The sequence below is a fragment of the Lissotriton helveticus genome, chromosome 6 (genome assembly GCF_964261635.1).
Source record: "Lissotriton helveticus chromosome 6, aLisHel1.1, whole genome shotgun sequence".
NCBI lineage: Eukaryota > Metazoa > Chordata > Amphibia > Caudata > Salamandridae > Lissotriton > Lissotriton helveticus.
In genome coordinates, this window is record NC_136067.1 from 692,254,231 (window position 1) to 692,269,671 (window position 15,441).

Consider the following 15,441-nt stretch of genomic DNA (forward strand, 5'->3'; position numbering starts at 1 on the left):
TCATTTCAGATTTACATTGGCTACATTCCATGTTGTGATCAGCTGCTTTTACTAGCTTATTAAAGGAGACTGATTTACTGTCTGGCAAAGTTAAATATATAAATCTTTCTGAGTCTACACTAGTAGTACTTGATACCCTACAGTTCTCGCAGTCATGCTGCCATTGATAAGAAAGCCCAAACAGGTGATCTACATCTACACCTTCAGCATGCAATACATCAAGCATATACATTAAAAACTCCTGACAATCTTGCTGAATATTTTGAGAGAATTGTGTTTGGCCTGAACATCTGTCTAACAGATTTCGAATTTCAGACACACTTTCTATTTTTGTTCTATCAGTGCTACATTTCTCTAACACAGAATTTAACAAACTGCATAATCTTTGATCAGAATTGACCACAATCTCTTCTTTTACATTTTCTAGAGAAAACAAAACATTAACCGGCCTGGACAATCGGACACAGAGGAAAAGGAGTGTCAGAGGGTGCGGTAGTGAATAGGGCGAAAGGGAGGTGTCGGGCGGGCACAGGGTGTGATTCTCAGGGAAGAGCAGCGCAGATGGGGGAGGTTTATTACCCATGCATAAGACAGAGAGCGGGGGTGACCACTGCCTGGGGGAGATGCTTGCGAGGGTGGGGAGCCATGCTAAGGATCGACAGCGTGCACAGAGTGGGTCTGGTCAAGGCATCTAAAATGGCTGCCGTGCACGACAAAAGTGTGGCATTTGAAAAAAAGACAAGATGGCGCAGACAATGTTTTTCAACACTTCCTGATTTCCTTCGAATCGAACGTTAACAGACGTTGGGGCATATTACCAAAGTTAAGCGATATTTATCCCTAACGATGCTTAGCAACGATTTTTTTACCGCTAAGCATCGTCAGAAATTATCGCAGATAAACCTTGCTATTATCAAGGTTTATCGCAAATACGATAAAAAACGACCGCAATGCATTAATATCGCTGAAAACTCAGCGATATTCATGCATTACCGAGCTAATGCTCTTAGCCATGTTATCCACCTCCCATTGGATAACATGGCTAAGAACTGCTCAGGGCAGGTGCTAGCTTTTGGAGATATTCGCGCTTATCGCGAATATTTCCAAAAGTTGATAATAGGAGATAGCGATGTTAGCGACTGTTTCCAGTCGCTAACATCTTGGCATGCCCACTTTGCATGTCATTAGTGATAAATATCACTCACATGCAAAGTGGGGCCCAAGATGGTCGCTATCTCCTACTAGCCGTCGCTAACTGGTGTTAGCAACAGCTAGGTAATACAGATATAATTTTATCTCCGCGAAGCGGAGCGCTGTTACAGATATATATCTTGTTTTTGAACGTTAATTTCTCAAAATCCACTGAAGCACATATATTGAGACCTAGCAAAGGCACATCGAGCTACCAGTCCCTACAATTTTGCCAAGTTTCGTACAAATCCATTCAGCCGTTCGATTATTATTATTATTTTTTTTTTTGCCCCGCGGGGCCCTTTTAAAACCTCCACATCAAACCTAAGAGGTCAAGGAGGATCTACTATGCCCCCTTATGGTCATTTGCCCCTTCGCTTTGGCCTCCTCTTGTCTCTCGATCCTACCGAGAGACAATATGGCGGCCGCTACGGACTGTTTGCAATGTTTACAGACGCCGGAGAACCAATCAGCTTCGCAAACCTCCGTTACGCGAAGCGGAGCGCTGTTACAGATATATATCTTTTTTTGAACGTTAATTTCTCAAAATCCACTGGAGCACATATATTGAGACCTAGCAAAGGCACATCGGGCTACCAGTCCCTAATATTTTACCAAGTTTCGTGCAAATCCATTCAGCCGTTCGATTATTATTATTATTATTTTCTTTTGCCCCGCGGGACCCTTTTAAAACCTCCACATCAAACCTAGGGGGTCAGCGAGGATCTACTATGCCCCCTTATGGTCATTTGCCCCTTCGCTTTGGCCTCCTCTTGTCTCTCGATCCTACCGAGAGACAAGATGGCGGCCGCTACGGACTGTTTGGAATGTTCACAGACGCCGGAGAACCAATCAGCTTCGCTTCACAAAGCTCCGTACCGCGAAAAGTCCGCGAACCGGAGCGCTGCCCGGTCCGCTGTTACAGATATATATCTTTTTTTGAACGTTAATTTCTCAAAATCCACTGGAGCACATATATTGAGACCTAGCAAAGGCACATCGGGCTACCAGTCCCTACAATTTTGCCAAGTTTCGTGCAAATCCATTCAGCCGTTCGGGCTAAAAGTGAGGCCAACCGCCCTATGGAAAACTCAATGTTAAAAACACGTTTTGGGACCCCCCTTTTTTCTCGGCCCCCCCTTGACGAACCCCCCCCAAATTTTCAAGGTCTGCTCGGAAACAAAATGTGCCATTTTCCTGAAAATTCCAGCCAATTCCGTCCACAAACGCCAAAGTTATTAGATATAGAATTTTCAAGAATCCCATAGAGAAAAAATCCTAACTATATATACCTACTGGCGACCGCCAGTAGGTAATGTATATGGCCGCCACTATTCTGTGCATGGTGTGAGTCCCCTCTCGATGTCAATGCCATTAGATGTGTGGGAGTGAACCACAAGTGAAATGTTTAAAATAATGTCGAGTTTCAACACAGTGCATCACACACTGACGAAGGCAGACCGCCGAAACGCGTCTGTGTGCACCCCCTCCGCTGAATAAAACCTAGCGTGTTTGATGACTCCACCCTCGAGTGCTGTGTTGTCCTTTCTGGGAGAGACCGAAGGGATTTTGAGCGTCATATATATATATATATATATATATATATATATATATATATATATATATATATATATATATATATATATATATGTGTATATATTACCTACTGGCGGTCGCCAGTAGGTATATATAGTTAGGATTTTTTCCCTATGGGATTTTTGAAAATTCTATGTCTAATAACTTTGGCGTTTGTGGACGGAATTGGCTGAAATTTTCTGGAAAATGGAACATTTTGTTTCTGAGCAGCCCCTGGAAATTTGGGGGGGGTTCGTCAAGGGGGGGCCGAGAAAAAAGGGGGGTCCCAAAACGTGTTTTTAACATTGAGTTTACCATAGGGCGGTTAGCCTCACTTTTAGCCCGAACGGCTGAATGGATTTGCACGAAACTTGGCAAAATTGTAGGGACTGGTAGCCCGATGTGCCTTTTGTAGGTCTCAATATATGTGCTCCAGTGGATTTTGAGAAATTAACGTTTAAAAAAAGATATATATCTGTAACAGCGGACCGGGCAGCGCCCCGGTTCGCGGACCTTACGCGTAACGGAACTTCACGAAGCGAAGCTGATTGGCCCTCCGGTGTCTGTCAACATTCTAAACAGTCCGGAGCGGCCGCCATCTTGTCTCTCGGTAGGATTGAGAGACAAGAGGAGGACAAAACAAAGGGGGAAATAACCATAAGGGGGCATACTAGATCCTCCATGACCCCCTAGGTTTAATGTGGAGGTTTTAAAAGGGCTTTACTTACTCTATTTTTTTTTAAAAAAAAATTTCGGGTTAGCTCCCGGTTCGCGTACCGGGAAGCTAACCGGGAAGCGAACCAAAAGAAATAGAGCTTGCCAGAGTGCTAAACATTCTAGCTAATTTTTAATAACAGGGAGGTAGTTCTAAAAAGAACTTTTTTTTTTATATTTTTGTTGTTTTATATATTTTTTTTCTTTTTTGAACATTATTTGTTTTTTTTGTATTTTTTGAACACTTATTTGTTTTTTTTGTTTTTTTTCAAAGGGAAGGAACAGAAAGAGGCATTGAAAAAGGCTCAACAGGAGCAAAAAAAAAATTTAAAACTTGCTGCGTTTGGAGCATCGGTGTTTCTCGAAAGCCAAATTAATTAATTTCAGACTCATGTTTGCGCATGAAATTAAAGTGCCACAATATAAGCATGTCACCTTCATATGGACAAAATTTTTGGGGATATTTGGCGTTGTTTCGTTGGCCTCTCCAAATGTGAGAGACATATCAGGTGATGTTCTTGTCACCGAAGTTGGGGGGTTCTGTTGTAGTTCACGCACCTCTGCACGACTATAGTTGATTGGATGCCACCTCTGCATATGTCGGTGCATCGTGTAATTTCCATAACTGTATTTTTTATTAGTGCCCCGGGATAACTTTTCTTGGCAGATAAGGCACGTAGCATAGCGTGCATTGACTTTTTTCTCTCCTGGTGGAATGGAAAAAAATTGCCAGATAAAGCTAACTTTGCGATGAGATACCCGGGGTAACTCTTTGACAAATCGTGGTCCCTCTTCTTCCTCTCCGTCTTGTTCTTCCTCTTCCTCCTCTGTGTCTCCAATAAACTGTGCAGATGGTCCTCTCTTCCTATGAGGAGATGGTGGTGGTGGTGGTGGGGGTGCAGAAGCTGAAGCTACTATTGAAGCCATTTTTTAATCAGAGCAAATGATCAGGTCTTCCTTTCTCAAAGTTGAAAGTCAGAGTGAGAAAAAAGGTGGGGGCTTTCATCATTTGGGAAAAAAAATAGTTCTAAACCAATGAAAAGTGTTATTTTTAGGTCACCTGACCTAGCCTTACATCATTATGAAACCAAAAGTGAAATGAACCAATGAAAAGTTTTATTAACAAGTCACATGACCTCTCACGCTCATGTTACGCGCTGCGGAACGCGCCCCGGTTAGCTTCCGGGTCGCTGCGCTTCGCGCCTCGGTCCGCGCCCCGGGGCACTTCCGGGTGCGCTAACGCGGTACGTCACAAGACGCATTACGCGGCAACGCGATACGTCGCGCTTTCGCGACGCGCCGCGGATCGCTTCCGGGGAGCTGCGTTTCGCGCCTCGGTCCGCGCCCCGGGGCACTTCCGGGTGCGCTAACGCGGTACGTCACAAGACGCATTACGCGGCAACGCGATACCGTCACGATGTTGATTTCTTACCGGTTCGCGGACCGGGTCGCGGCATTAATTTGAGCTAACGGGAAGCTTTCCGGTTCGCGGACCGGGAGCGAAACAAAAAAAAATATTTTAAAAAAATTATTAATAAACATATAAAATATATTTTTGGATTTAAAGAAGAATACATTTTACAGCTATAGATATTAGCTTTTAAAAAACCAATGAAATTCACTGAAAAAACCATAGGTTATAGACCATATATAGTTAGGAATTAGCATTTACAAAACCATGAAAATTCACTGAAAAAAACCATAGGTTATACACCATATATAGTTAGGAATTAGCATTTAAAAAACCTTATTTTACTCACACAAAACCAATGAAATTCCATATATAGTTAGTTGTACTAACTATATATCGCGCACCCGCAATCCACTGCTGATCATGTCACATATTACATCATTCATGACATGGTCAGTGACATCACTGATGACATCACTGATGACATCTCAAATGACATCACTGATGACATCACTGATGACATCTCAAATGACATCACTGATGACATCACATCACAACTGAATGAGTGGATGTATAAGTGTCTGAATGAAGGTTTTAGTAGGTGCGTGACTGACTGTATGAGTGAATGATTAAATGTGTCTCACTGAATGCATAGGTTAGTGACTAAACTGTCTTAATTTGTGCATCATTATGTCTGGTATTCTGTAAACTGCTGCATGTGTTGATCAGTAGCTATATGAGTAACTATATGAGTTATTGATTGATTGTCCAAGTATTTGTATGGGAGACTGAGTGTGTGTGTGGCTAGCTGGGAGATGTGTGACTCTGTGCAGATCAATGTGTTCTTGTATCAATGATTTATAAGAGAGTAAGTATGTGTTAGAATATGTTTGAAAATGTAAGGTACTCTATGTTTAACTGTATAGATTAGAAAATGGAAGTGTGATTGATTCTTTACAGGACTGACTATTTGTATGGGAGACTGAGTGTGTGTGTGGCTAGCTGGGAGATGTGTGACTCTGTGCAGATCAATGTGTTCTTGTATCAATGATTTATAAGAGAGTAAGTATGTGTTAGAATATGTTTGAAAATGTAAGGTACTCTATGTTTAACTGTATAGATTAGAAAATGGAAGTGTGATTGATTCTTTACAGGACTGACTAGGTGTGTGAGTAACTCCAAGGATGAGTGGCAGAGTGTGAGTGTCTGTATAGGGTGTATGAGTGCATATGATAGTGTTGTAAAGATGAGTGATTGTATGTATGAATGATTGTATGGGTGAATGAGTGAATGTGTGTGTAGACGTAGGAATCAGTGAGTGCGTATGTAGTAACTAGTATTGGTGTGTCAATTGTTTTAAAAAATATATTCTGTATTTAACACTGGGTGTAACAGAGGTTATATTAAAGTGTGAGGAGATGCATTGTATTGTCACATGAATGATATCATCAGTGATGTGACCATTGATGTCAAATGAGATGTCATCAGTGATGTCATTTGAGATGTCATCAGTGATGTCATTTGAGATGTCATCAGTGATGTCATCAGTGATGTCATTTGAGATGTCATCAGTGATGTCATCAGTGATGTCACTGACCATGTCATGAATGATGTAATATGTGACATGATCAGCAGTGGATTGCGGGTGCGCGATATATAGTTAGTACAACTAACTATATATGGAATTTCATTGGTTTTGTGTGAGTAAAATAAGGTTTTTTAAATGCTAATTCCTAACTATATATGGTGTATAACCTATGGTTTTTTTCAGTGAATATATATATATATATATATTTATATATATAAATATATATATATATTCACTGAAAAAACCATAGGTTATAGACCATATATAGTTAGGAATTAGCATTTAAAAAACCTTTTTTTACTCACACAAAACCATTGAAATTCTATATATAGTTAGTTGTACTAACTATATATCGCGCACCCGCAATCCATAGCTGATCATGTCACATATTACATCATTCATGACATGGTCAGTGACATCACTGATGACATCACTGATGACATCTCAAATGACATCACTGATGACATCACTGATGACAACATCCAGTGACTGTATGTTTCTGTAAAGTTAAAATATGTCTTACATATTGAAGAATGAGTGGATGTATAAGTGTCTGGATGAAGGATTTAGTAGGTGCATGACTGACTGTATGAGTGAGTGATTAAATGTGTCTCACTGAGTGCATGTGTTAGTGACTAAACTGTCTTAATTTGTGCATCATTATGTATTTTGTTCTGTAAACTGCTGCATGTGTTGATCAGTAGCTATATGAGGAACTATATGGGTTATTGATTGGTTGCCCAAGTATTTGTATGGGAGACTGAGTGTGTGTGTGGGTGGCTGGGAGGTGTATGGCTCTGTGCATAGATGTGTGAGCAGTTGATTCACTAGATGTATGGGTTCAAAAGTGCATGTGGAAACAGCTGTATGGGCGGTTGACTGTGTGCATGAGTGTATTGGTGAGTGAATGGATATCTCAGTGCTACATGTCAAAGTAAGTACATATGTAAAATACAATACATGTGAGAGTTGACATATATAAATAACTGTGCAAAAGAGCCAGTAAATGTGTGAGTGGCTGTATGGATCATTGTGAACTTGTATCAGGGATGGTATAAGAGAGTAAATATGTGTTACTATATGTTTGAATAAGTAAGGTGTGTATAACTGTATAGTTGAGGAAATGGAGGTGTGATTGATTCTTTGCATGACTGACTAGGTGTGTGAGTAACTCCATGGATGAGTGACAGTCTGTGAGTGTCTGTTTGCACTGAGTGTATCTAAGGTTATATTAGAGTCTGAAGAGGTTCATCGTATTATCACATGAATGATGTCATCAGTGATGTGATCAGTAATGTCAAATGAGATGTCATCAGTGATGTCATCAGTGATGTCATTTGAGATGTCATCAGTGATGTCATCAGTGATGTCATCAGTGATGTCATCAGTGATGTCATTTGAGATGTCATCAGTGATGTCATCGGTGATGTCATTTGAGATGTCATCAATGATGTCATCAGTGATGTCATCAGAGATATCATCAATGATGTCATTTGAGATGTCATCAGTGTTGTCATCAGTCATGTCATTTGAGATGTCATCAGTGATGTCATCAGTGATGTCATTTGAGATGTCATCAGTGATGTCATCAGTGATGTCACTGACCATGTCATGAATGATGTAATATGTGACATGATCAGCAGTGGATTGCGGGTGCGCGATATATAGTTAGTACAACTAACTATATATGGAATTTCAATGGTTTTGTGTGAGTAAAAAAAGGTTTTTTAAATGCTAATTCCTAACTATATATGGTCTATAACCTATGGTTTTTTCAGTGAATTTCAATGGTTTTTTAATAGCAAATAACAAAAGCTTTAAAATGTATTTTTCTTTAAATCAAAAAATATATTTTACATGTTTTTAATACTTTTTTTTAAAATTATATTTTTTGTTTCGCTCCCGGTACGCGAACCGGTTAGCTTTCCGTTTCCGCAACTGCTGCGTTAGAAAACAACATCGTGACGCGTCGCGTCAGCGTGACGTATCGCGTTGTCGCGTAATACGTCATATGACGCGCCAAGGTAGCGTACCCGGAAGCGAACTGGTACGCGAACCGAGGCGCGAAGCGCAGCTTCCCGGAAGCGATCCGGGACGCGGCCCAAAGCGCGTAACGTAAACACAGCAGGTCATGTGACTTGGTAATAACACTTTTCATTGGTTCATTTCACTTTTGGTTTCCTAATGATGTAAAACTAGGTCATGTGATCTAAAATTAACACTTTTCATTGGTTTAGAACTATTGTTTTTCCCAAATGATGAAAACCCCTCCTTCTTTCCTCACTCTGACTTTCATCTTTGTGAGAGAAAGACCCTTTGTTACCAGTGAGCAATGGCTTCATTAGTAGCTTCAGCTGGTGCTTCCCCACCACCTCCACCACATCCAAGGAAGAGAGGACCACCTGCTGAAGTTATAATTCAGCAAGAAGAGGAAGAAGAGGAAGAGGAGGAAGAGCAGGAAGAGAGGCATTTTTTGCCTGAGGAGCCCAGGAGGTCTCACCTGAAAGAAAACTTTATTTGGCAATTTTTTAAATTTCCCCGAGGCCAGAAAAAAGTCAATGCAAGGTACGTAACTTGCCTTATATGTCAAGATAGACTGTCCAGAGGGACCGAGAAGAAATACAGTTACGGAAACTACACAATGCATCGCCATATGAGTAGGTGGCATCCTAACAATTACAGTGCTGCACAGTTACGTAACGAGCAAGATAATCCCCCTTCTATGGCCAGAAGATCTGTTGTACCGGAAGTGACGGGACCAGAGGGGAGGGAGATGGTCCCAAACATACAAATGAGATTCGGGGAAGTAAAACAAGTCTGCGTACTTTGTAATCAGTTCATTTGCTACAGAGAAAGTAGCATCACGTTAATCAACAGAGCTATCGATAATCATGTTTGTCCGAAACGCCCCAGACAATAAATTCTTTTTTTTTTTGCTCCTGTTGAGCCCTTTACAATGAATCGTTTTCGTTTCCCCCCCCAAAAAAACCCCAAAAAATATAAAACCGTTCAGAAAAATTTAAAAAAAGTAAAGAAATGTTCAGAAAAATAATAAAAAAAATATAAAACAACAAAAACAATAAAAAAAAAGTTCTTTTCAGAACTACCTCCCCGTTATGAAAAAATTGGTAGAATATTTGGAACTCTGCCAACCTCTATTTCTCTTGGTTCGCTTCCCGGTTCGCTCGCCGGTACGCGAACCGGGAGCGAACCAAACATTTTTTTTTTTTAAAAAGAACAGTAAGTATAAGGGAAGGAAACAGACAGTTATGTTAAAAGAAAGACAGCTATAGGGGAGTAAACTAGAGATACTGTTACCCGCAATCCACTGCTGATGATGTCACATATTACATCATTCATGACATGGTCAGTGACATCATCAGCAGAGGATTGCGGGTAACAGTATCCCTAGTTTACTCCCTATAGCTGTCTTTCTTTTAACATAACTGTCTGTTTCCTTCCCTTATACTTACTGTTCTTTTAAAAAAAAAAAATGTTGATCAGTCAGAAACAGTGACAGTAATAGAGACAGAGTGAGTGACCAAGAGTAAAGAAGTATGAGAAGAGAGGGACTAAGAAAAATAGTGGAAGGAGTAGAGTAATTAAGTAATAGAGAAAGGAATGAGGGAAGTAGCAAAGGCAGGAAAGTGATGGTTAAAGAAATGAAGCAGTGGAACTAATAGAAGTTAAATGTGATAGAAATATAACGAAAAGAGTACAAAACATTTACCTTGTAATTGTCGTTGTTAGTCATTTGTTATTTTTATACTTTCAATCTGTGAAAGAGAGAACAAACATTTGAAAAATATTAAAACATGTTTTTAATAAATTAGAAAAGACAAGGGAAAAGATTGAAGGACAAACAGTTTTTCAACAACTTTGACACTTACAGAAGCCTCTGCTTCTCCATGCCCCTACACAGTCCTAAAAATATACATTTTAAACTAACAGTATCTTGATGCAGATGAAGTGAGTCCTATCTTGCAACATGGTGCATCTTTTGCATCACTGCTGCATCGGTCTCATGTGGCATTGTTTTTTTACAGCATGACACATCTGCCTAGATGCATCATTTTGTAATTTTGTCGCCTCATAGCAAATCTTTTCAACCGCCACTGCGTCACAAAAGTGACGCACAGTGGCGCAAAAGAGGCATACACCTATCATAAATCTGTCCCTAACATGTTAAATGATTGATTCAGGATGACGATAAGGTGTGGCCTATCCAGAGGTTTGTTTAAGGTGAGGCCTACTCAGGGTTGCAGATCAAATTTACACTTGTTGAAGAATACAGAGGAGATAATACATGTGAAGGCCTACTAATGAAGTAAGTCATTTCCACTTCACTCTTGAACAAAGGCCAGACCTCTTCTGTGTCCGTGGACAGACCTAAAGTTCATCTGCACAATGTCATTCGTAAACTTAGGAAACACAGGTGATGTAATTGAAAAATGTGGAGTTTATTTTCCTCATTTCACAATCACATCACCTGTGTTGCCTTTGCTTAGGTATCTCATAGTGCAGATGGAGTCTAGCATATCAAACAGTACACAGAAGTTGAGCAGTGTATACAACAATTTTGACACTTACAAAAGCTTCAGCTTCTGCATGCCCCCTACACAGTGCTAATTATATACATTTCAAACTGATGGTATCTTGCTGGAGATGAACTGAAACCTATCTTGCAACATGGTGCATCTTTTACACAAAAGTGACCCACAGCGGAGCAAAAAAGGCGCACGGCCATCATAAATCTGACCCTAACATTTTAAATCATTGTTTCAAGATGCCGATAAGGTGTAACCTATCCACAGATTTGTTTCAGGTAAGTCCTACTCAGAGTTGCAGATGCAATTTAGGTTTGTTGAAGAATACAGAGGAGATAATACATGTGCAGGCCTACCAACCAAGTGTGTCATGTCCACTGCACTCTTGAACAAATGTCAGACCTCCTCTGTCTCCAGGAACAGGCCTAAACCTCATCTACACAATGTGATGTGTAATGTTAGGAAACACAGGTAATATAATTGAAAAACGTGCAATTTCTTTTGCTCATTCCACAATCATATCACCTGTGTTTCCTTTGCTTAGGTATCTCATTGTGGAAATGTAGTCTATCATATGAAAGACTACGTAGAATATGAGCACTGTATGCAACAACTTTGACACTTACAGAAGCCTCACCTTCTCCATGCCTCCTACACAGTTCTACATGTACATCATAAATGCAAACAGTACAGAATTAATTATACATGTTAAATGGTTTATTTTTGCTGTTCTCAGAATGTATCAAATTTCACTAAAACAGTGACTTGAAGGTATTCATCATATAACAGCGGGGAAAAAAAACACAATCAAAATGATTGTGTTTAAAAAAAAACATACACCATAACAAATCAGAATTCAGAACTCCTTAAAGTTAACTTACTTTCCATGACGTCGAAGGATGTCCTATGAACAGCTTACACTCTGTTGTGCTGTTATTACTTTCAGCCCGCCACTTTCTGAAAGAAAACCTCCATCGTTTTGAAAAATATGTTACATACAATAAATGACTTCTCGCTCTCTACCACACGTTTCCACAAGGCCAAATCATGTCAGAGCCATTTATAACTCTTGGAATTCTTGTAAGCCAATCCCGTCATGTTGTATTTCCGCAACTTTCAGAATTAAAATGTTGAAGATCATTTTCACAATCCTGGATTACTAATATCTTACCCTTCTTGCTCACTCATGTTCTACATTTCCTATGACACTGATACTGCTTACTATGAAGCAGACTTACACTACCTGTATGACTACTACAATTATTTAATTCTCTACATCACTTTTAATCACAAAGCAATATAAAACAGTAGACAGCATTGCAGACTTACATTCCCTCTACTCCATGTTTTGATTGGCTGCTTGAATTAGCTTATAAAAAGAAATAGTTTTTCTGAACTCATTCAAAGTGCACTTATTTTTCCATGACGTCCAGTGTTATGGTAAGAAGTTATGTCTCTGTACTACACTTATCCTCAAGGCCAAATCGTGTAGGAGCCATTAGAACTTCTTGAAATTCCTCAGAGCACATCCCGAGATTCTTTCCCTAAAATTTTGGTTTTAAAAACACCAAGTAAGAATTTTTAAGGTCATACGGCAATTTTTTTTTGAAAATTAAAACAGAATCGTTGCAGAATGACCAGCCATTTCTAGACTTTAAATAAGCTGTGTAATGTCCTGATGTTATTGAAGGACCGTCATGATATATAATTGCTACAGTTACAAAAGTCCTTCCTGATATTGACAACTGTGAAGCCACAACATTTTTAATTAGAGTTGTCAATTTTGTTCCATCAGACCTACATCGTTGGAACATTAAAATGACATACTGGCCATATGTTCGTATAAATAAGGTTGACATCATTTCAGATTTACATTGGCTACATTCCATGTTGTGATCAGCTGCTTTTACTAGCTTATTAAAGGAGACTGATTTACTGTCTGGCAAAGTTAAATATATAAATCTTTCTGAGTCTACACTAGTAGTACTTGATACCCTACAGTTCTCGCAGTCATGCTGCCATTGATAAGAAAGCCCAAACAGGTGATCTACATCTACACCTTCAGCATGCAATACATCAAGCATATACATTAAAAACTCCTGACAATCTTGCTGAATATTTTGAGAGAATTGTGTTTGGCCTGAACATCTGTCTAACAGATTTCGAATTTCAGACACACTTTCTATTTTTGTTCTATCAGTGCTACATTTCTCTAACACAGAATTTAACAAACTGCATAATCTTTGATCAGAATTGACCACAATCTCTTCTTTTACATTTTCTAGAGAAAACAAAACATTAACCACTACATTAGCATAGCAGTTGACACCAGAACTGTTTTCAAATTGAAAACCAACAATATCTTCAACAGAATCCTTTTTGTTTCTGCTTATAATTTCAGGTTCATCGACTTTTCGTCTTTTTGCTACAACCTCCCCAGTATTGGTCACATTTCTTCGTTTCCGGCCTACCACACGTTTCTCAAACAAAGTATATTGAGGCAAATGTGGCGCATACTCTCTTCTCAACCTATTGTATTCCTTAACACAATCTAGATCCGCACAAATGTTTGTGACATCACACTCAATCAAGTACAATCCCGATAAAGTTCTAACTCTTGACAATGCCACATATGCCATACCCTCCTTGAACACAGAACTGCCAATATTCACCAATGCACTGTCTACACTTAAACCTTGCGATTTATGGATTGTCACCGCATATGCCAAGCAAACAGGAAACTGCTTATGGCGAACATATAAGTCTTTTACAAGCAAAAATCTAGCAGAACAACGACCAATTAGCTGTACTTCCTCAATGCCATCAAATTTAATTTTTAAAAATTCAATTCCATCTCTATTTCTGTATTTCACAAAATCAACAACATTACCCATTGATCCATTTACCAGACCTCTTTCAACATGTAAATTCCTTCTTAAAATTATACGGCAGTTCAAGCACACATTGAGAGTCTTTTCAAAACCTGCGGTTTTAGATATAGTCTTCTCTAATGAATCCAATTTTGTTTTCAAATTCTCAGACAAAATAATTGTTGATCCCATATGCTCTACTCTGTCAATAGCTTCCAGTTTCACAATCTCTTGCTTTTCTAAATTCAACATTTTGTTGTTGAAGATGGCACATTCTGCAAGAGTTGGCATCAAACATATTCCAGATTTCTTCTCAGTAATTTTCTGAAAAATATTCTCAGGCACAACATCTTGTTCTGGATATAAATTTGACAATAATCGTGCATGTAAAGCTTCTTTCCCATGCTCGGTCACTTTTCCAATTCTAACATCTTGTAGAATATTCTTGTAAACTTCATCCTTTGCCTGACGCATATTTTCATGCAGTTCAGCATAATTGAAGTTTAACCATATATTGACGTTGCCAATGCTCCCTAGGCACTTCCTGGTATCTTCATGCGTGAGCATTTTGAACACAGGTTGCCCTTTCACTGGTGTCAGCTGCAGAAGATCTCCGAAAACAATGATGTGTTTGCCACCAAATAACACATCATACTCTGTTTTGAGAACTTCTTGCATTCTCAAATGCACAAAGGCAAGCATGACATTGGAAACCATGCTTACTTCGTCAATGATAAGAAGTTTCATTTTCCTCAAGATTCTTGAAACTTCACAACAAGCATCTCCAGATAGCTTGTGATATTGTAATTTGTTGTCATGCTCCACTGGCAGCATCAGTAAACGATGTAAAGTAATCCCTTTAATGTTATGTGCTGCCAGTCCAGTTGGAGCGGTGACAACACAAGACAGCGATGACTCAGTCCTTTCCTGCAAATAACATGAAATTGCTTTAATAAGGAAACTTTTTCCAGTTCCCGCTTCTCCACTCACGTAGAGTCGGACAGGCTTCAACGACGTACATGAGCACTCTTTCTTCTCATGACTTAATCCATGATCAATTTGCATGGTAACTTCGTCATATATTTTCCTCTGCTCAACGTTGAGTTGTCTTTCCAACTCTTCTAAGTTAACCGCATCCTCCTGAGCATGTGCCATGGCTCTTTCCACTTCATTCATAGCAGTGGCAGCCTCATTTTCAATAACAGGTCCTCCTAGTGGATCCTGACTATATGAAGCAGAACTCTGACTGTCCTGAGAACTGTCTCTGGCAATCTCGGCTGCAATCGTTGCTTTCTGCTCGATTTCCGCATTCAACATTTCTACATATTTGGGAAAAGCAGGACATTCTATGGTCTCCTTGGCGGCAGTGAAAGAGTCTTCGTAACAGAGGAAATCTCCAAGCAGTTCCTCTTCTGCACGCCAAGGCTTGAAAAGTTGCAAAAGTGCTAAATAGAAAAACTCCTTTTTTTCAGGAGATTCGCCACTCAATTTTCGATGGTTTACCAAGTGGCATTTTCTTTGCTTGACCAGACATCCCTCACTTCC